Raw genomic sequence first — 23653 nt, forward strand, 5'->3', positions numbered from 1 at the left:
CGCAACGGAGGTGTGCCTAGTTGTTTGTACGTGTCTTTATTGATTAATGAAACTGCAGCTCCGGTATCGAGCTGGAATGGGATCACGTTGCCATGAATGTCCAAATCTACAAAAAGTTTATTGTCCTGCTGACGACAAGAGCGACTGTCTCGTGCAACGTGAACTGACACTGGTACAAAATCACTTGCGACTTGACGGGATTTTCGTCGATGACGACGCACACTATTTGTGGGACAAACACAGTCACTGTTAGAGAGAGTGGCACTGGGCGGAGTGGAATTAACTACATGAATTTCCATGGACAAAGGTTCACGAGCCTTTCTTGGTTCGACTCCGATTCTGGCGCAAAACAAAGGGCCTGGAATGGTTGTTAGTGTCCGATCTGAGCTTTTTCTGGCAAACACTTTGAACATGTCCTTTTCTATTACAGAAAAAGCAAATAGCTTGGCGTGACGGGCAATTCTCACGCGAATGTCTAGTAGCACACCGCGGGCGTGATTTTAGCACTGCATTTGCTGGCTGGCGTGGCACACGTAGCGGTGGGCATGGCGGCAGCTGCGTGGACGGGCGCGAGGGCTGTTTACTGTTCCGTGCAGCTCGCCCGGCGGGCCGGTTAACGTGACACACGGCTGGCGAAGTTGCAAATGATTCCTGAGCAAAGTCAAGTGTGTCTTGCCGATCCAATATGTCTATCACTAGTTGAAGGGAGGGACTGACTAGTTTCAAAATCTGTTCCCTTATACGAACATCAGAAACGTTCTGTGCAATTGCATCACGCACTATAGTATCTGAATAACGGAGTCCACATTCACACTCAAAAGCACAATCCCTAGTAAGGCCTTGCAAAGTTGCAACCCACTCCCGATTAGTTTGACCGGCCATACGTTTGGTACGAAAGAATGTATACCGTTTGGCAACTACATTGACTAATTCTTTGAAATGTGAATCTAATGCAGACAAAATTTCGTCGTAGGACAGAGTTGCTATGTCGCGTCGGGGAAATAATTTCACTATCACTCGGTACGTGTGCACCCCGACGGATGCTAACAAAAAAGGCTGCCGCTCGTTACCTTGAATTCTGTAGGCGGCGAGATGGAATCCAAATTGACGTGACCACTCCGTCCAGCTTTCCAGTGCCGCATCAAAAGGACGAAAAGGTGGTGCAACTGCGTGTTGTGGCTGCGGGAGCGGTGGAGCGGCGGCGGCCGCATCGTTTTGCATTGCACGTTGACCCTGGACGAGCTGTCCAAGGGCATCCAATAACGCCTGCGTCTGCTGATTCTGCAAGCGATAAAATTCGGACAGTACATCTGGAGATTGTGGCGAAGCCATGACACAAGTAAATTAAGCAAGTATAAAGAAGAAGACCCATCCCATCCTCGTCGCCAAAATGTAGTGTTGCTAAAGGAGGCCGAAATGCACGCTTTTAAGCTCACGCAGATTGGCGTGAGGTCTGGAACATTACAAGGAAATGAGAACGTAGAAAACGGACGCAGTTGCTGTAATACTTAACTTTAATCCACAATTGGTGAACATCTCTGGTTACTGTACAAGCTTCACAATATTAATTATCAAATGCTATGGCGCCTTGCTAGGTCGTACCAAATGACGTAGCTGAAGGCTATGCTAACTATCGTCTCGGCAAATGAGAGCGTATTGGTCAGTGTAGCTTCGCTAGCAAAGTCGGCTGTACAACTGGGGCGAGTGCTAGTAAGTCTCTCTAGACCTGCCGTGTGGTGGCGCTCGGTCTGCAATCACTGACAGTGGCGACACGCTGGTCCGACGTATACTAACGGACCGCGGCCGATTTAAAGGCTACCACCTAGCAAGTGTGGTGTCTGGCGGTGACACCACACTAGAAGGTGTCAGATAGATTATATAATGGTATGACAGAGATCCAGGAACCAGGTTTTAAATTGTAAGACATTTCCATGGGTAGATGTAGACTCTGACCACAATCTATTGCTTACGAACTGTAGAATAAAACTGAAGAAACTGCAAAAAGGTGGGAATTTAAGGAGATGGGACCTGGATAAACTGAAAGAACCAGAGGTTGTACAGAGATTCAGGGAGAGCATAAGAGAACAATTGACAAGAATGGGGGAAAGAAATACAGTAGAAGAAGAATGGATATCTCTCAGGGATGAAGTAGTGAAGGCAGCAGAGGATCAAGTAGGTAAAAAGAAGGGCTAGTAGAAATCCTTGGGTAACAGAAGAAATGTTGAATTTAATTGATGAAAGGAGAAAATATAAATATGCAGTACATGAAGCAGGCAAAAAGGAATACAAACGTCTCAAAAATGAGATCGACAGGAAGTGCAAAATGGCTAAGCAGGAATGGCTAGAACACAAATGTAATGATGTAGAGGCATATATCACTAGGGGTAAGATAGATACTGCCTACAGGAAAATTAAAGAGACCTTTGGAGAAAAGAGAACCACTTGTATGAATATTAAGAGCTCAGATGGAAACCCAGTTCTAAGCAAAGAAGGGAAAGCAGAAAGGTGGGTGTTACAAAAAGGTACGGCCAAACTTTCAGGAAACATTCGTCACACACAAATAAAGAAAAGATGTTATGTAGACATGTGTCCGGAAACGCTTAATTTCCATGTTAGCGCTCATTTTAGTTTCGTCAGTATGTACTGTAGTTCCTACGCTCAATGGAGCACGTTATCATGATTTCATACGGGATACTCTACCTGTGCTGCTAGAACATGTGCCTTTACAAGTACGACACAACATGTGGTTCATGCAGTTTGGAGCTCCTGCACATTTCAGTCGAAGTGTTCGTACGCTTCTCAACAACAGATTCGGTGACCGATGGATTGGTAGAGGCGGACCAATTCCATGGCCTCCACGTTCTCCTGACCTCAACCCTGTTGACTTTCATTTATGGGGGCATTTGAAAGCTCTTGTCTATGCAACCCCGGTACCAAATGTACAGACTCTTCGTGCTCGTATTGTGGACGGCTGTGATACAATACGCCATTCTCCACGGCTGCATCACCGCATTAGGGATTCCATGCGACAGAGGGTGGATGCACGTATCCTCGCTAACGGAGGACATTTTGAACATTTCCTGTTACAAAGTGTTTGAAGTCACGCTGGTACGTTCTGTTGCTGTGTGTTTCCATTCCATGATCAATGTGATTTGAAGAGAAGTAATAAAATGAGCTCTAACATGGAAAGTAAGCGTTTCCGTACACATGTCCACATAACATATTTTCTTTCTTTATGTGTGAGGAATGTTTCCTGAAAGTTTGGGCGTACCTTTTTGTAACACCCTGTGTAGAGGGTCTATACTATGGCGATGTTCTTGAGGACAATATTATGGAAATGGCAGAGTATGTAGATGAAGGTGAAATAGGAGATTTGGTACTGCGTGAAGAATTTGATAGAGCACTGAAAGACCTAAGTCGAAACAAGGCCCCAGGAGTAGACAACATTCCATTAGAACTACTCACAGCCTTGGGAGAGCCAGGCCTAACAAAACTTTACCATCTTGTAAGCAAGATGTATGAGACAGGCGAAATACCCTCAGACTTCAAGAAGAATATAATAATTCCAATTCCAAAGAAAGCAGGTGTTGACAGATATGAAAATTACCAAACTATCAGTTTAATAAGCCGCGGCTGCAAAATACTAACACGAATTCTTTACAGACGAATGGAAAAACTGGTAGAAGCCGACCTCGGCGAAGATCAGTTTGGATTCCGTAGAAATGTTGGAACATGTGAGGCAATACTGAGCCTACGACTTATCTTAGAAAATAGATTAAGGAAAGGCAAACCTACGTTTCTAGCATTTGTAGACTCAGACAAAGCTTTTTACAATGTTGACTGGAATACTCTCTTGCAAATTCGGAAGGTGGCAGGGGTAAACAGAAGGAGCGCAAGGCTATTTACAATTTGTACAGAAAGCAGATGGCAATTATAAGAGTCGAGGGCCATGAAAGGGAACCAGTGGTTGGGAAGGGAGTGAGACACAGTTGTAGCCTATCCCCGATGTTGTTCAATCTGTATATTGAGCAAGCAGTAAAGGAAACAAAAGAAAAATTCGGAGATGAAATTAAAATCCATGGAGAAGAAATAAAAACTTTGGGGTTCGCCGATGACATTGTAATTCTGTCAGAGACAGCAAAGGATCTGGAAGAGCAGCTGAACAGATTGGACCGTGTCTTTAAAGGACGATATAAGATGAATATCAACAAAAGCAAAACGAGAATAATGGAATGTAGTCGAATTAAGTCGGGTGATGCTGAGGGAATTAGATTAGGAAATGAGACGCTTAAAGTAGTAAATGAGTTTTGCTATTTGGGGAACAAAATAACTGATGATGGTCGAAGTAGAGAGGATATAAAATGTAGACTGGCAATTGCAAGGAAAGCGTTTCTGAAGAAGAGAAATTTGTTAACATCGAGTATAGATTTAAGTGTCAGGAAGTCGTTTCTGAAAATATTTGTATGGAGTGTAGCCATGTATGGAATTGAAACGTGGACGATAAATAGTTTGGACAAGAAGTGAATAGAAGCTTTCTAAACGTGGTGCTACAGAAGAATGCTGAAGATTAGATGGGTAGATCACATTATTATTGAGGAGGTATTGAATAGAATTGGGGAGAAGAGGAGTTTGTGGCACAACTTGACTAGAAGAAGGGATCGGTTGGTAGGGCATATTCCGAGCCATCAAGGGATCACCAATTTAGTATTGGAGGGCAGCGCGGAGGGTAAAAATCGTAGAGGGAGAGGAAGAGAGGAATACACTAAACAGATTCAGAAAGATGTAGGTTGCAGTAGGTACTGGGAGATGAAGAAGCTTGCACAGGATAGAGTAGCATGGAGAGTTGCATCAAACCAGTCTCAGGACTGAAGACCAGAACGGCAACAACAGCAGACAAGGTGAGCAGTACAATTCCTGGAAATTTTATTAGTGAATTTTGACTTAAGGCCCAACTTTAGACTTGGCAGCTACAATATTTTTTGAACAGTAAAGACTGTTGCTTTATACAGTCAATAAAAGCATTAACTAATATAAGAGTGAAGTATTTCTCCTGCAGTTAGTACTACTACAGATGCTAAACAACGTCTGCGCAGGCCACTGCGAACCCTATGCCTCTCTCCGCCTTACGTTAAAACTGTAATTCGTAATATTCCAAACGCAATATAACTGAGCTTAGCCGGCAAATAATAATATTGAATATTAACTTCATTATTGTGGTCAATTAAAAAGTATAGAAGTTATTTCATTACGATTTTTAAAGGCAATCTGCAACAACAATTAACACTTTTCAAATCTCACCTTATAGAAAAAATAATTAAACGGAGAGGCGCAATGCAAGATATTTTATTCAGTGAATATTGTCTTCTTTATTTTGGCGAACGTATTGTGACAAATCTGTGATTTCATAAAAAGAGATGAAAAAATATTTTATAGTGAGATAATACTACGAGCATTTAAAAGATCCGATCGGCCACAATTATTGTCTCTGCTAACGTGACTTACCGGCGTGACGGCAGGGAGGGTAGAAGCGGCTCGCACAAACGGCTAAGAAAGTGATAGGGAAATATTTTTACTTCTTTTGATGATGATGATTCCCATACTTCTTTACAGAGCGTAGGGGAGCGACGCGGGAGAACCGCGCCGCCTTACTAGGCAACGTCCTAGTGGAGGTGGTTTGCCATTGCCTTCCTCCGACCGTAATGGGGATGAATGATAATGATGAAGACGACACAATAACACCCAGTCATCTCGAGGCAGGAAAAATTCCTGACCCCGCCGGGAATCGAACCCGGGACCCCGTGCTCGGGAAGCGAGAACGCTACCGCGAGACCACGAGGGGCGGACTTTTACTGCTTTTAGATGCAGGCATTTTTTAAAAACATAACTCTATAACTTGATGAGCTACCCACGAGCAGTTTTTATAACATTAATGGATCACGTCTTTTCAGCCATCTTTCGCCACGGTAATGTACACAGTATTCGCGAAGTAATATACCTCGATTAGGAGCGATGGGTACACCTACGTGCTTTCGACATTGTGAGCATATGTTAGATATTGCCTTTAATAATTTTAATATCCACAAAGTTGAGACGATGTTTATATTACTCTCTACTGCCTAGGTTGAACGTGATCACTCGGTTTTAGGCCGCGAAACGGGTTGTGTTTCAATAAAACAACAATCTTACCAGGTGTTAGCGGACTTTGTCTTAACTTCGTGCCTTTTAACAGCTGCGGATGCCCAGAGTGCGAAATACTTTGTGGCAAAATGTATGTACGTGACGCTTTGCCAGACATGTGTGGCCATCTTTGAGTGAACACCCGATGAACATTACGGGATTACGTTGATTTGACGGTGGCAGCAGGAGGCGAACCAGGTAAGCGTAACGTAGGTGCACGGCCGTAAAATATCCGATACACGTGCCCGCGCATCGTTACGTAACGCTGTGTGCGGCACTAGTGAGGTTTCGCCCGTTTAAACCGCTGGCCTGCTCACATTCTGCAATGTGATGGCTGTCTCGACGTGTTACGTAAGTTCTGAATATTTTTAGGGTTACGTGTACCATATTTTTGTCGTATTAATGCCGATACGTATCAAACACGATACGGTACCATCACAGCAAACTTGCGATCGTCAGAGTTAACGCGGATCCGAGACTGCACGTATAACCTAAAAAACACGGACACTACAGAGTACACACGTGTTTACAAAACATGCCGTGTGCCAAGTTTGAACCCCTCCTGCATCATTCGCCGGAAACTGACAGGTTGATTACGAAATTAGACTTAAACGCAATGCATTAAGTGACACTTACTTTCATTTCACTTTCGGTAAATAACTGTCCACTTTTTTCCCATTCTCACCCGCTTTTTTCCGTTTTTCACCCGTTTTTTTCCAAATACGGTTCTCATTTTCTGGTGACTCAGATACGGTCTCATGGGCGTCGGTGTCTGGATCACTCGCGGATGTTTCAGCCGTCTACGCTTTCACAACCATAAATTCGTATTCTGACGTAGATATTAGTTATAATCGTAATAAAATATTAGGTTGATGCATAAGTTCGCAGCGTTCTTTTGCATGTTGGCATTCCGGTTGCTATGGCTTTATTTATCAATTGTCATTTTTTATTTGTAGTTCACGTTTGGTATTTGAGTTTATATACACCTGTAGTCATTTGGAATGTAACTGCGAGCGCTAGAAAATGGAGTGCCGAGTGGAGAAACTGGAACATTTCCGGCACATTCTTCTATTCTTCTGCTTGAGTTCAGTAGGGGGGGGGGGGGGGGGGGGTGACAGCAGCCGAGGCAGCCGGAAACGTGTGCGTGGGGACGGTGATATTGCAAAGAGCACGGCAGCAAAATGGTTTTCTCGCTTGAAGGATGATCGTTTGGATATTAGTGACTCTCCACATTCAGAAAGACCGTAGGTGTTTGATGAAGGTCGTTTAAACGCATTAATACACAATGATCCGTGTCCCTGCACTCGAGAACTGGCAGGTTGATGAACGGCGACCATTCCACCGTCGTCCGACATTTGCGTGCAATGGGGAAGATTGAAAAATCGGGTCTATGGGCACCGAAAGGTGTACCTGAAAATGACAAAAATCAGCGGGTGGTCCTGTGTGCGTCTCTGCTTGCTCGTCATCATTTGGTTCGACAACAGCAGCCCCCATTCCTTTCCTATGCATCGGGTGGAACGGAGACAGTGTGGTGTACTAAGAATTGCTTCCCCTGCACGTAACCATCTTTGCTCACATCTATTGTCAAAAACTGAGCCGTCTTACAGACGCAGTCCGAGTACAGTGATTAAGAAGACTGCGTGAAGGGATGCTACTCCACGATAACGACCGCCGGCCGGAGTGGCCGAGCGGTTCTAGGCGCTACAGTCCGGAGCTGCGCGACCGCTACGGTCGCAGGTTCGAATCCTGCCTCGGGCATGGATGTGTGTGATGTCCTTAGGTTAGTTAGGTTTAAGTAGTTCTAAGATCTGGGGACTGATGGCCTCAGAAGTTAAGTCCCATAGTGCTCAGAGCCATTTGAACCTTTTTTTTTTTTTTTTTTTTTTTTTTTTTTTTTTTTTTTTTTTTTTTTTTTTTTTTTTTTTGATAACGACCGCCCGCATTCTGCCAGACAGAAAAAAATGGTTCACATGGCTCTGAGCACTATGGGACTCAACATCTGAGGTCATCTAGATTTAGAACTACTCAAACCTAACTAACCTAAGAACATCACACACATCCATGCTCGAGGCAGGATTCGAACCTGCGACCGTAGCAGCAGCGCGGTTCCGGACTGAAGCGCCCAGAACCGCTAGACTGACAAAAACACTATAAAGGAGTTGAGCACGGAAGTCATTCCGTATCCACCTTAGTCACCAGATCTTGCGTCCTCAGATTTTAATCTTTCCCAAACTGTTAAAAACAGCCAAAATCGCATAATTTTTTTATGTTTAAGACAATGGGTTTCAACAGACTATGCTGTCATCTTCAGTTCTTAAAATCTTTTACGCCGACCTCGTGCACAAGATGTCAAGTGGATAAAAATAGCACATAATAAACGGTTTGTCATCGCTAAATCACCTTGTGCGACAGGCTATGTCCATACACATATTGCTCATTGTATCATACATACACGGTACGCAACAGCCCAACTGTTTACATATGCTGGACGTCACAGTTACGCTATTGTGTACAGTGTTTATATGATGCGATAAGCAACTGTGAGCAATATGTATATGGACATAGCCCTTGCACTAGGTGCTTCATGTCTTTAAATATGTTAGCGGTGACAAACTTTTTATAATGTACTACTTTTGTCCACTTGACATCTTGTGCGGGATGTCAGCGTAAAATGAACATCTTTTACAGTACAAGATTTTAAGACCTGTATACGAGAGCGTAGTCTATTAAACCGGTTGTCTTAAATATATATAAAAAAAATATTTTACCCGATCGCGGCTGTTGAATGGTCTTTGTTAATTAAACATGTCGCCCTTCAGTTATCTCAAAATGAGAACATTCGACTTAACGTTTTCCGCTCTCTATCGAGCAACCTTGAAGGAACTTCATTTCTGGATAAAAATGCGCGCCGGCCGATGTGGCCGAGTGGTTCTAGGCGCTTCAGTCTGGAACCGCGCGACCGCTACGGTGGCAGGGTCGAATCCTGCCTCGGGCATGTGTGTGTTTGATGTCCTTAGGTTAGTTAGGTTTAAGTAGTTCTAAGTACTAGGGGACTGATTACCTCAGCTGTTAAGTCCCATAGTGCTCAGAGCCAATAGAACGAAATTGGAGGCTCTGTGATGGTGTGGGGCGTATGCAGTTGAAGTGATATGGGACTCCTGATAGGTCTAGATGCGACTGACATGTGACACGTAGGTAAGCATCCTGTCTGATCATCTGCATCTATTCGTGTCCACTGTGCATTCCGACGGACTTGGGCAATTCCACCAGGACAATGCGAAACCCTACACGTCCACAATTGCTACAGAGTGGCTCCAGGACCACTATTCTGAGTTTAAACACTTGGGCTACCTACCAGACTCCCCAGACTGTGAAAAAACGCTACGAACTTACGCTTCAACACAATATTTGACGCTTAGCAGTATGGATAGCCACGCGTGTTAGCACGCCCCTCTCGGCAGGGGGAGATACGTCGGCCGGAATAACGACGACGGTTGGCGTGCTGCACAGCCTGGCTGCGAGTTTTACGCGGTCTGTCACACCCGAATTGGTTACTGCTGTACTGGTACCCAAGTTCCCGCCTCGGGTACACGATTGTCAAACATTTTGAAATATTTCACACGAATAACACTACACGCACACTTTTAGGGTACCCAAGTTCCACCACAGGAAGGGGGCAGGGGAGGGGGAGGATGAAGGGTTGACGACAGGGGGGAAGGCATGTCCGGCCACCCCTGCAAACCAAGTTCAGAATGAGATTTTCACTCTGCAGCGGAGTGTGCGCTGATGTGAAGCCTCCTGGCAGATTAAAACTGTGTGTCGGACCGAGACTCGAACTCGGGACCTTTGCCTTTCGCGCGCACGTGCTCTACCATCTGAGCTACCCAAGCACGACTCACGACCCGTCCTCACAGCTTCAATTCTGCCAGCACCTCGTCTCCTACCTTCCAAACTTCACAGAAGCTCTCCTGCGAACCTTGCAGAACTAGCACTCCTGGAAGAAAGGATATTGCAGAGACATGGCTTAGCCACAGCCTGGGGGATGTTTGCAGAATGAAGCTGTGAGGACGGGTCGTGAGTCGCGCTTGGGTAGCTCAGACGGTAGAGCACTTGCCCGCGAAAGGCAAAGGTCCCGAGTTCGAGTCTCGCTCCGGCACACAGTTTTCATCTGTCAGGAGGTTTCAGCCCACGTCCGTTCCTAACAATGCCGGCTGTGAGCAGGTCGGGAAAGAGGCAAAAATATTATGGAGTTCTTTTTATTTTTTCAAAAACCACCGAACTACGCACGGATAATCGGTGAGCCGGATAGTCGGGATCTTCTCGTGTTCTGCATCTCTGAAATGAGACACGACAGAAAATACGGCCGTACGACTGAAATCAGAAACCCAGACTTAGGCAGCTCTGGCCACTTGCAGAATTCGCACCGTGCGCCGCGACGCCGGAGCGCCGCGGACAGTGCGTCTTCAAACGGGGCGACCGTTCCCGCTGACTGAGTTGGCGGTGGGGCCGGTGGTCCAGGTTGGAGCGGAGAGCTGCCCAGGAGTGAGTGATGCCTGGCCGCACGGTTGGCTGGTTGGTTTCCCGGGTCTGGCGGGCGCGCCCCGCCCTGGTCTATAAATAACCACAGCTGCGGCGGCGGCGGCGGCGGCGGCGGCATCGATCCCAGACACAGGCCAGACCTGTTGCTGCGGCCGCAGAGACACCTGGCGGCGGCTCCCACACCTACCGCCCCACAGCACGAGAGCGGGGATGGAGGAGAAGGGGGTGTAATTTGGGTCACGGCCACCTTCCCTCAAAAATACACTACAGGGGAAAAAATCTCAGCGCCAAAAATTTATTAACGAAGAGTAATGATATTTCAGCTATACATTTGTCGAGGTAACATATTCGAGTGATTAACACTGCAAAAAGCGCGATATAAGCTATTGCAAATGTGAAATTCTGATATATTAGGAACCGCTGCAATCGCCAGAACGTTGAATACAAGCATGTGTTGTACAGGTGCCGGATGTCATTTTGTGGGATGGTAGGTCAGCACAGGGGCGGCTAATGTTGGCTGTCAATGACGCCGGCGATGTCCCGTAGGCGGCTGCGGTGGCCGAGCGGTTCTAGGCGCTTCAGTCCGGAACCGAGCGACTGCTACGGTCGCAGGTTCGAATCCTGCCTCGGGCATGTGAATGTGATGTGCTTAGGTTAGTTAGGTTTAAGTAGTTCTAAGTTCTAGGGGACTGATGACCTCAGATGTTAAGTCCCATAGTGCTCAGAGCCATTTGAACCATTTGATGTCCCGTACGTCAGGTCTGGTGACCGAGAAGGGCGAGGCAACGCGTCCACAGTCGGTGCAGCATCTTCTGTTACATAAGCGGTATGCAGGCGAGCGTTATGTTGACGGAAAACAAGTCCTGAAATGCTGTTCATGAAGGGAGCACAGCAGGTCGAAGCACCAGACTGCCGTACGAATTTGCAGTCAGGGTGCGTCCAGCTGTCATACGAAACCACACTTCAGAGCGTAAAGCCGTCGGCACACGGACCGTGCTGTCGAACGTTAACGTTGAGCGTGCCGAGTTCAACGTGCTGCTGAACGCTCAGGAACGATGCGACTCGTGCACACGATACGTGGGTCCCAACGTGGAATACGCTATCGGAAACGCACTCCAGCGGCAGTTGAGGGATGTTTCTAGTTCGTAAATCACACTGTTTACTCAACGGGCGCGCTTAAAATTCCCACGTTAGCTCTATTAAAACACACATTTCCTCCATCGTCCACGAAAAGGAAAGTACCATGTCCAATCAATAAGGACACAGGCTTATGAAAGTTGCATTATAAACAGCGCGGTACAAATTTGGAATACTTCTCCGCATAAGGTAAACATTATTTCATCATTCCCACATTTTAGTAAAACCCCAAGGTCAGTCTTGCTTGATCACTTTTCCTACCCAGTAGCAGAATCTTTGCAACATGTGAATTACGAAGCGTAAAAGAAAAAGGAGCAAAATATCTTTATACAAGTAGCGCAAGCTGTCCTGTAGATTAAGCCAATCGAACAAAGTCACCCCTCAAAAATGGTGAATTTATATTTACATAACATCAAATATTATAACATATACTTATATTAAACTAATAATAAAGTATCAGAACCTAATAAAAACGCAAATGTTGGGGAAAAAATTTTGAAGTGTTAAGGCGGGAACCACCGCCCCAACAAAAACTCATTTGTGGACAGAGACGCTACTCATTTCGTTAAACCAACAACTCCCTGCCTGGGCTAAACCATATTGTCTTACCCCTTGCTAAGGACGTTAATCGCAGATAATTATGTTACTAATTGAAATTTAATTATAACAAATTCTACCAAGAACAATGCGGTTTGGGTGGTTCTTCATTGTGCCGCTGCCTTCAAATAGCCTACTCTCGTAATACGCAGGTTACAACAATTCTTTTACCACGAATATGATCTTTCTCATTATTTTATTGGAACGAATCACACAACTAACAACGGGTTTTCAAGTCATTCTCAATTTGCTGCTGTTCAGAAACGGCATATATACATATGGGCTTGAAATGAATGCCAATATGGCGCCTCACAATTCTGTACTGAAGGGAGACGGCGTGCGTGTGACGTAGGTGGCGTTGTGCCACCTCATTAGTCGACGCTGAGACGCACGCCCAGAATATCTGACATGCCACATATTGCTCTGCACGTTCGGAAAGACTCCCGAACGTGCTCTTCCACGCTATGACGTCAGAAACTGGGCGCGCTCAACGTTCGGATGCACGGTCCCTGTGCCGGCGGCCCAGCGTGTCTAACACGCAGACAGGCTAGTTGCAGGCTCTCAACTGGGGTCCTAACCAACACACGGCCACCACCGTCCCTCAGGCAGATCCAGCTGTCACCAGAAAACAGACAACTCCAACGTGCCCTCCGATACCCTCTCGCTTGACACTACTGACGGCGCAAACGCCGCTGGTTTGGGGGTCAGTGGAACGCACGCTACGGGGCGTCTGGCACGGAGCTGTCCTAGATGTAACCGATGTGTAACAGTCCGTTGTGTCACTGTGGTGCCAGCTGTTGCTGCAGACGCAGTAAGACGCGCCAGAGCCACACGCCGAACACGACGGCCTTCCCTCTGGCAGTGCCACGTCGCCGCCAGGAACCCGGTCTTCTTGCGACCCTACATTCCACTGGCATCCGCTGCCACCAGTGCTTACGTTCCTGCCAAATCTTTCTTCAGCATCGCAGAACGAACATCCAGCTTCTCGTAGCCGTATTACACGACCTCCCTCAAACTCGATGAGGTGGCGACAATGGCGCCTTTGTCGCATAAAGGCATTCTTGACTAACATCACGTTCAATGCCGAAGGTAACCGACGCTCACGTACGTCACAGCCTGTATTCAAAGCAAACCTGATTCCCATCCTCATAGCGGCACTCTTATACGACTGGCGCAAAATCTGAATAGACACCATCTTTCAGGTGTAGAAAGACACCTAGCAAACGCTTAGCAACTTCCGTTTACGTCGCACAACCCCTCCTCGGTGTTCCTATTTTTTTTACTGTGACTGTACATTTTATCGCTATCTTTCCGGAAGCAGACATCGTGAGAACCGGGGCTCTACTACTGTTACTTATAAGGTTTATAATGCAAAACAGTGACCCGCGACGACCATGGTTTAGAAATACATATCCAAATCTACCGTTACGAGTTTCGGATTCGTTACAAATCTAGTCTTCATATCGCTCTTACAGACTGCCTAGGCTCTCGTTTTGTAGCTGTTATTGGCAATAGACTCTCTATATCCAAGATCGCATAGATATTTCTTTATTTTCCACAATTAGTTTTGACAAATTATTCCATCAACACCCGGTCTTCAAAAAATTTGGTTACAAAACGTGTTCATTGTGACTTGGAGCCTCGTGCCAAGTTGTCATATTAGTGGATGAAACGTAGCGGCATTATGCAAAGGTTTGTCAGAAATGAAAGTTTACAGTCAAAAAGCACTTCGCGCAACTAGCCCTGTTCGCGTATGTAGCGCTCCCAGATACTTGTTAAGTCCCCATTTGTGCCATACACGCTGTATAAGGTGGAGCATCAATGTGTCAAGCTAACGTAAACGGTTGTGTTATTGTACACTCCTGGAAATTGAAATAAGAACACCGTGAATTCACTGTCCCAGGAAGGGGAAACTTTATTGACACATTCCTGGGGTCAGATACATCACATGATCACACTGACAGAACCACAGGCACATAGACACAGGCAACAGAGCATGCACAATGTCGGCACTAGTACAGTGTATATCCACCTTTCGCAGCAATGCAGGCTGCTATTCTCCCATGGAGACGATCGTAGAGATGCTGGATGTAGTCCTGTGGAACGGCTTGCCATGCCATTTCCGCCTGGCGCCTCAGTTGGACCAGCGTTCGTGCTGGACGTGCAGACCGCGTGAGACGACGCTTCATCCAGTCCCAAACATGCTCAATGGGGGACAGATCCGGAGATCTTGCTGGCCAGGGTAGTTGACTTACACCTTCTAGAGCACGTTGGGTGGCACGGGATACATGCGGACGTGCATTGTCCTGTTGGAACAGCAAGTTCCCTTGCCGGTCTAGGAATGGTAGAACGATGGGTTCGATGACGGTTTGGATGTACCGTGCACTATTCAGTGTCCCCTCGACGATCACCAGTGGTGTACGGCCAGTGTAGGAGATCGCTCCCCACACCATGATGCCGGGTGTTGGCCCTGTGTGCCTCGGTCGTATGCAGTCCTGATTGTGGCGCTCACCTGCACGGCGCCAAACACGCATACGACCATCATTGGCACCAAGGCAGAAGCGACTCTCATCGCTGAAGACGACACGTCTCCATTCGTCCCTCCATTCACGCCTGTCGCGACACCACTGGAGGCGGGCTGCACGATGTTGGGGCGTGAGCGGAAGACGGCCTAACGGTGTGCGGGACCGTAGCCCAGCTTCATGGAGACGGTTGCGAATGGTCCTCGCCGATACCCCAGGAGCAACAGTGTCCCTAATTTGCTGGGAAGTGGCGGTGCGGTCCCCTACGGCACTGCGTAGGATCCTACGGTCTTGGCGTGCATCCGTGCGTCGCTGCGGTCCGGTCCCAGGTCGACGGGCACGTGCACCTTCCGCCGACCACTGGCGACAACATCGATGTACTGTGGAGACCTCACGCCCCACGTGTTGAGCAATTCGGCGGTACGTCCACCCGGCCTCCCGCATGCCCACTATACGCCCTCGCTCAAAGTCCGTCAACTGCACATACGGTTCACGTCCACGCTGTCGCGGCATGCTACCAGTGTTAAAGACTGCGATGGAGCTCCGTATGCCACGGCAAACTGGCTGACACTGACGGCGGCGGTGCACAAATGCTGCGCAGCTAGCGCCATTCGACGGCCAACACCGCGTTTCCTGGTGTGTCCGCTGTGCCGTGCGTGTGATCATTGCTTGTACAGCCCTCTCGCAGTGTCCGGAGCAAGTATGGTGGGTCTGACACACCGGTGTCAATGTGTTCTTTTTTCCATTTCCAGGAGTGTATATTTTACTGTATATTATGGTTTTTAAGACTTAACCATCTCTCAGAGCTACATGTGTTGTTGTTGTGGTCTTCAGTCCTGAGACTGGTTTGATGCAGCTCTCCATGCTACTCTATCCTGTGCAAGCTTCTTCATCTCCCAGTACCTACTGCAACGTACATCCTTCTGAATCTGTTCAGTGTGTTCATCTCTTGGTCTCCCTCTACGGTTTTTATCCTCCACGCTGCCCTCCAATACTAAACTGGTGATCGCTTGATGCCCCAGAACATGCCCTACCAACCGATCCCTTCTTCTAGCCAAGTTGTGCCACAAACTTCTCTTCTCCCCAAATCTTGTTCAATACCTCCTCATTAGTTATGTGATCTACCCATCTAATCTTCAGCATTCTTCTGCAGCACCACATTTCGAGAGCTTCTATTCTCTCCTTGTCCAAACTAGTTATCGTCCATGTTTCACTTCCATACATGGCTACGCTCCACACAAATACTTTCAGAAACGACTTCCTGACACTTAAATCTATACTCGATGTTAACAAATTTCTCTTCTTCAGAAACGCTTTCCTTGCCATTGCCAGTCTACATTTTATATCCTCTCTACTTCAACCATCATCAGCTACATATGATGGGCTTATTTCAATAGTGGTACTAGTCCATTTTTGTTCGTTCTGAGATACAGAGTCCTAAAGCTAATGCGCTCAAAAATCTGCAAGCGCTCAAATATTCAAGTTGAATATTTGTGGTATCTCAACTGCAGATTTTTCAGCGCTCATTTAACTTTAGGACTCTGTATCTAGAAGGAACAAAAATGGGCTTGTACCACTACTGAAATAAGCCCTTCATACATTGTCGTAGCCACTTCCGCAAGGTGCTTTTAGATTATAAACGTTTTATTTCTGACAAATGGTACAAATGGCTCTGAGCACTATGGGACTTAACATCAGTCCCCTAGAACTACTTAAACCTAACTAACCTAAGGACAGCACACACATCCATGCCCGAGGCAGGATTCGAACCTGCGACCGTAGCGGTCGCGCGGTTCTAGAATGCAGCGCCTAGAACCGCTCGGCCACACCGACCGGCTACTTTTGATTTTATATTGTCTTTTATTTTTGCCTTCCTTTCTTTCTAGAGAATTAGTGGGGCAAATGATTACTCTTCTTGTCCTCTTTTACGAATTTTAATTTCTCACTCAATTTTTTGTAAGGAAGCCCCACACTTTAATATCTGCTGAATTATCCCGAATCGTTACACAGGGTGTTTGGAAGTTCCCGTTACAAACTTACAGCACCAGTAGAGGGGAATGAATAGACAATACCATTTCCGTGTTACAGCCGTTGGAAAACCTGTTTTCCAGGTAGGTATGCAAAATCGTAGTCATGGTGTGGGTGATTATGTCGGAATGGCTGATGTCATTTGACACCTGTGCTATCTATCTTGCCTGCTCTGAACCTCATTCACGTGTCTGTGAGTGTTAGAGCAAGATAACTGAGTACACATTTGCAGAATACAGCGACACGATCCTTCTCTTTGACGAAGTTCACGGTAACGGAAGAGCTGTTCGTCGCGTTTATCGAGACCGTTTTCCACAAAGTCCGGTTCCATCGCATATCCTTTTCGCCACAATTACACAATGCCTTCTAGGAAGGGTAGCAGTGCTGCTCCGAGGAGACGCCGCACACTCGAATTGGAAGATTTCAGAAAGAAAGAGCCCTGCAAATTGAGAAGTTATTTTACTTTATTTTCGCTACCAGTTTCGGCTACTCTTTATGCCATCTTCAGGCCCCATATGCACCTCTCAAAACTTATCGATATTGACACGGTGGTGCCATGTGTTTTTGGACGTCGTGAACTCTCAAGTGCTTCCTTCGAAGACTTGACTGCAACTATTTACAAATTCTTTGTTAAATATTTGACCAGCCGCAGTCCTACATCCACAATGGATCAAGAGAGGCCGTAGTGCAGACAACGGTGTTTGTGAAAATTGACAAAGTTTTCTTTTTGTTTCTTTGGTTACTAATGTGTCTAATTGTAGAACAAGTGATGTACTGGGTCACGCGTAATGAATTACTTGTAAAAGTGGTCGCATTACCAACATGTTTTGAAATGGTTGCAACACGGAAACGGTACGTTTCCGGACTTTGACTCCAAATCAAATATTATGTATTCAGTGACCTCTTCAAGTCCTAGATATTTGTAAAGAGAATTTCCGGGCACCCTGTACATTCTTTTATTCTTTATCAAACTGCACCAGACAGTTACTAAATCTCATGGACTTTATCGAAGATGTGTTTGAAGCTGGTAAGGTGACAGGGGCGGTATTTGAGCAGAGTCAGTCACGAGCTGCAGTTAGCCACGGTGTACAGCCTCGGCAAGCATTTTATCCTAACTACACTCATCGTCACTCTTCTGCAGAATCGCGGGTTCTTCTTCGACTTCCGAGAACAGCGTAGCCGATGGGTATTACAGAGAAACGGGCCTCCCGTGGGGGAGTGTACCGGCTCCAGTTGTGTTCGGTATATGCACGAGCGACCAGCCCACAGCACCCGCAGCAGAGCCCCTTATATGCCGATGACCTTGCTCTAGCCACTCAGAGCACAGGTTCTGAATCGGTGGAGAACAGCCGGCAATGCGTCAAACGTTAAACATCTGAAGCTACCGAACAACAACAGTTGCTTAGACTACTGTAAAGACCGAGTTTTCAAATGGCAGATGAACAGCCGGAAAGTAATTAAAAGAATTACCGAGGGCTGCCCTCAAGGATCGATGGCGGCTCCATCGAACCCCTCCCATATCTTCTAGATGGGACGAGAGGTGAGGCGGAATTGTCGCCTACGTAGGTGAACTACCGCTTGTAGTCGCGGCAACCAGCAGAGCCCAGCTGGAAGAGGAAGGCAGTCGAACACTACAAACAATTACACAGTCTTGTCACCACAACAAACTCGGGACAGCCAAAAACAAAACAACACACATACTACTGAAAGGATTACTCCAAAGGAAACATTCAGTTAAAATACGGGACAAATTGCTCTGAGCACTATGGGACTTAACATCTGAGGTCATCAGCCCCCTAGAGCTCAGAACTACTTAAACCTAACTAACATAAGCACATCACACACATCCATGTCCGAGGCAGGATTCGAACCTGCGACCGTAGCGGTCACGCGGTTCCAGACTGAAGCGCCTAGAACCGCTCGGCCACTGCGGGCGGCAAAATACGGGACACAAACATCAAACGAGCACATGTTACACATTATCTTGGCGTACATTGATGCGAAATTGCATTTCCGCGAACACACAAGGCTAACAACAGGTAACGCAGAAAAAATACTACATAAACTGGTGAGGCTAAATTCGAAATAATACAGACTACCTGTACTCACCTTCGCAGCTACCTCGTGGGCACCCAGACTGAACCTGGTCACCAACCAAGCATCAGTCAGACGTAGACTACCTGGAGCCTTCCGCACCACCTCAGTGGATGCACTGTTTGTGGTGCTCGGAATATGCCCCATAGGTATCACGATCAAATACACACCTGCAAGGTACTGGTTAAAGATGGAGAGACTACATACACAGTAACTGTTGTGCCGATACAGACGATACGTCACATTAAAAGTTGGCGTTTGAGTAAATGGGAAGGTGAGTGGGATGTAAGTGATAAGGGACATAGACTGCACGTCTTCGTCCCTGACATGAGGGAGCAGTTGAGAATGAAACACGTCGACCCCAGCCGCGGTATGGCACATCTCTTAACCGGACACGGACCTCATCCCACGCACTTAAAGTGGGACAGACACCTGCGAGCACACGCAGGAAGGAAGGCTCCCCAGAACGCACTGTCTTCTTCTGCAGGAAATACGCGAGGAGACATACACTACACTTAGACTACACAGAAACAGACTTACACTATGTGATCAAAAGTATCCGGACACCTGGCTGAAAATGACTTACAAGTTCGTGGCGCCCTCCATCGGTAATGCTGAAATTCAATATGGTATTGGCCCACCCTTCACGACAGCTTCCACTCTCGCAGACATACGTTCAATCAGGTGCTGGAAGGTTTCTTGGGGGATGGCAGCCCATTCTTCACGGAGTGCTACGCTGAGGAGAGGTATCGATGTCGATCGGAGAGGCCTGGCACGAAGTCGGCGTTCCAAAACATCCCAAAGGTGTTCTATAGAATCAGGTCAGGACTCTGAGCAGGCCAGTCCATTACAGGACTGTTATTGTCGTGTAACCACTCCGCCATAGACCGAGCATTATGAACAGGTGCTCGATCGTGTCGAAAGATGCAATCCCCATCCCCCAATAGCTCTTCAGCAATGTGAAGAAAGAAGGTGCTTAAAACATCAGTGTAGGCCTGTGCTGTGATAGTGCTACGCAAAGCAACAAGGGGTACAAGACCCCTCCATGAAAACACGACCACACCATAACACCACCGCCTCCGAGTTTTACTGTTGGCAGTACACACGCTGGCAGATGACGTTCACGGGGCATTCGTCATACCCACACCATGCCATAGGGTCGCCACTTTGTGTACCGTGACTCGTCACTTCACACAACGTTTTCCACTGTTCAATCGACCAATGTTTACGCTCCTTACACTAAGCGAGGCGTCGTTTGGAATTAACCGGCGTGATATGTGGCTTATGAGCAACCGCTCGACCATGAAATTCAAGTTTTCTCACCTCCTAACTGTCGCAGTACTTGAGGTGGACCCTGATGCAGTATGGAATTCCTCTGTGGTGGTCTGGATAGATGTCTGTCTATTACACATTACGACCCTCTTAAACTGTCGGCGGTCTCTGTCAGTTAACAGACGAGGTCGGCCTGCACGCTTTTATGCTATACGTGCCCCTTCGTGTTTCCACTTCACTATCACATCGGAAACAGTGGACCGAGGGATGTTTAGAAGTGTGGAAATCTCACGTACAGACGTATGACACAAGTGACACCCAATCACCTGACCACGTTCAAAGTCCGTGACTTCCACGGAACGCCCCATTATGCCCTCTCACAATGCCTAATGGCTACTGAGGTCGCTGATATGGAGTGCCTCGCAGTAGGTGGCAGCACAATGCACATATTTTGGGGGTGTCCGGATACTTTATCACGTAGAGTACATATACACACACCAATAAGAGGCGAAGAACAATGGACACAAGTAGATTCATTAACAAACAATGTTTCAGAAACAACACACGTAGAGTACCTGCGGACACAACATAACAAGACTCCTATACGCAACGCAACAACAGTCTCCTGAGGTTGGAGAGCACACCCACAGTGACACTGAAGAGCAACAGGAATAGGACGAAGACGGGCTGTCACAGGAAAGGTAACACCTAGAATTATGAATCAGATATAGCGTGCCAAAACGCACTGACAAATTATACATATCAGTCAAATAATAGTTAAGGATAGCGAATACTAGCGTAAATGTAGTGTACGGTGTTGGCAATATAGCCAAGAGAGCACCCAATGCTGTAAACGGATGAATACCTAATGTTAATGCATAGATTAGCAGTGCTAATTCTCTGCAACTAACTAAACTTTTTTGTAGTGACTAGTGGTCAACAGCTCGAAGAAACCATTCCGACGAATTCACAGCCCATCACAATTGGTGATGGCACTAACAAATCTTTCCTCTATCGTATCATCTTTTTACGTTATTCTTAAAACAACAGATTTTATTTATATTTCAGCCTCAAATTATTGTAATTTTAAACATGTGTGTCAAATGTTGCACTTAAAAACGAAACAAAAAACTACAAAAAACATGACAAACGAAAATAGTAAGATATATGACCAGTTTTAAAACTTCAGGTAACAGATCTTTAATTTTGAAATACATACATAATAAACAGCAAAGGACTTAGAAGAGCAATTGGACGGAATGGTCAGTGTCGTGAAGAGATGATATAAGGTGAACATCAACAAAAGCAAGAGGAGGATAATGGAATGTAGTCGAATTAAATCAGGTCATGCTGAGGGAATTAGATTACAAAATGAGACACTTAAACTAATAAATGAGTTTTGCTATTTGGGAAGCAAAATAACTTATGGTCATCGAAATAGGGAGGATATAACATGTAGACTGACAATGGCAAGAAAAGCGTTTCTCAAGAAGAGAAATTTGTTAACATAGAGTGCAGATTTAAGTGTCAGGAAGTCCTTTCTGAAAGCATTTGTATCTATCCATGTATGGAAGTGAAACATGGACGATAAACTGTTTAGACAAGAAGAGAATAGAAGCTTTCGAAATGTGGTGCTACAGAAGAATGCTGAAGATTAGGTGGGTAGATCACGTAACTAATGAGGAGGTACTGAGTAGAACTGGGGGGAGAAGAAATTCGTGGCACAACCTGACTAGAAGAAAAGATTGGTTGATAGGACACATTCCGAGGCATCAAGGGATCACCAGTTTAGTAACGGAGGGAAGCGTGGGGAGTACAAATAGAAGAGGGAGGCCAAGAGATGAATGCGGTAAGCAGATTCAGAAGGATTAGGTTGTTGTAGTTACTCTGCATCAACCTAGTCTTTGGACTGAAGACCACAACAACAAATAGTAAAAGTATTCGACACCCCACATACTAGCACTTGGACAGGGTTGATGTCCGAGCTGGTTCCTCACACGATCTACCGGGGACAAATCTGGGGATAGTTCCTCAGCGTCACTCAGACAGTTCACAGAGGCATGTGACGTGTGTGGACGAGCGTCATCCTGTTCAAAAGAAACACTGTACTCGTAGGCTAGGTTCGTGACGTCAGTCAGCCGCGACCTCAAGCTACGGCCGCCAGGCGCCACGAGCAGTGCCGTTGTGCCTCTGCGAGAACGAATCCTCTCGCCAGGTTGCCGTCGAACCAGTCGGCTGTGATTGTGACGGCCATCCAGCGAACTCAATGCGACGCCGTTGGGCAGCAGTTGACGCTTCCTGGTAATGACACCACCCCGACCCTGCAGTCTGCGCCACCCAGTCACGGGACGGCAGCTCCCCAGTCTCGCTGCTAATCAGACGTGGAGGGGCTGCGACGCGCCGGCAGGTCCTGCCCCCGACCGGAAGCTCGGAGACGAGTACCCTGCCCACCTCACGTCCCAACGCTGGATACTGCACGATTCGACCAGCCGACCAAACAGAGACTCCTTTCGGACTGTGTCAGGTGTTGATAACGCCGTCTCACACCACTACACGACATTTCCGTCTTCTTCACAATGATCACTCGACAGCAGACGCTAATCGCGCCCTTTATACTACACCCTTCCGTGCCCGATAACAACACTAAACAGAACAAAGTAAATGGCCACTGTTCCTGTCACTGACAACTGCACCTTTAATCACCTACAGGCCCGCCAACGGTGTGCTCGCGTACGAATTTACACTGACATCCTGATCGCGTCTTCCGGGTGCTTCGCTCCTTTTGTCAGGTAGTGTACATCCAAGTGATGTGTTCGCTAAATTATAGGGGAGAATCAGCCAAGTGTTTTAGTATGTATGACAACTGTGTTGTATCATGTCCGTCAGAATTCACCTCGTCTGCCAATATCTTAACTCCCTCTTTAGGATATTAGCAGAGAATGTGAATTCTGATGGCCACAATACAACACAGTTGTCATATACACTAAAACACTTCGGTGCAAACACTCACACAGTCAGCAGTTCTCTAATTTCTAAAAAGTTGTTTCCTGGTTTATCACGCTCTTACTTTCTGGACGTATGATGTGAGAAGCAATCGGTACTAAGCCCGCCGGTGTGGCCGAGCGGTTCTAGGCGCTTCAGTCCGGAACCGCGCCACTGCTACGGTCGCAGGTTCGAATCCTGCCTCGGGCATGGATGTGTGTGGTGTCCTTAGGTTAGTTAGGTTTAAGTAGTTCTGAGTCTAGGGGACTGATGACGTCAGATGTTAAGTCCCATAGTGCTCAGAG

The sequence above is a fragment of the Schistocerca serialis genome, chromosome 12 (assembly GCF_023864345.2).
Source record: "Schistocerca serialis cubense isolate TAMUIC-IGC-003099 chromosome 12, iqSchSeri2.2, whole genome shotgun sequence".
Classification (NCBI taxonomy): Eukaryota; Metazoa; Arthropoda; class Insecta; order Orthoptera; family Acrididae; genus Schistocerca; species Schistocerca serialis.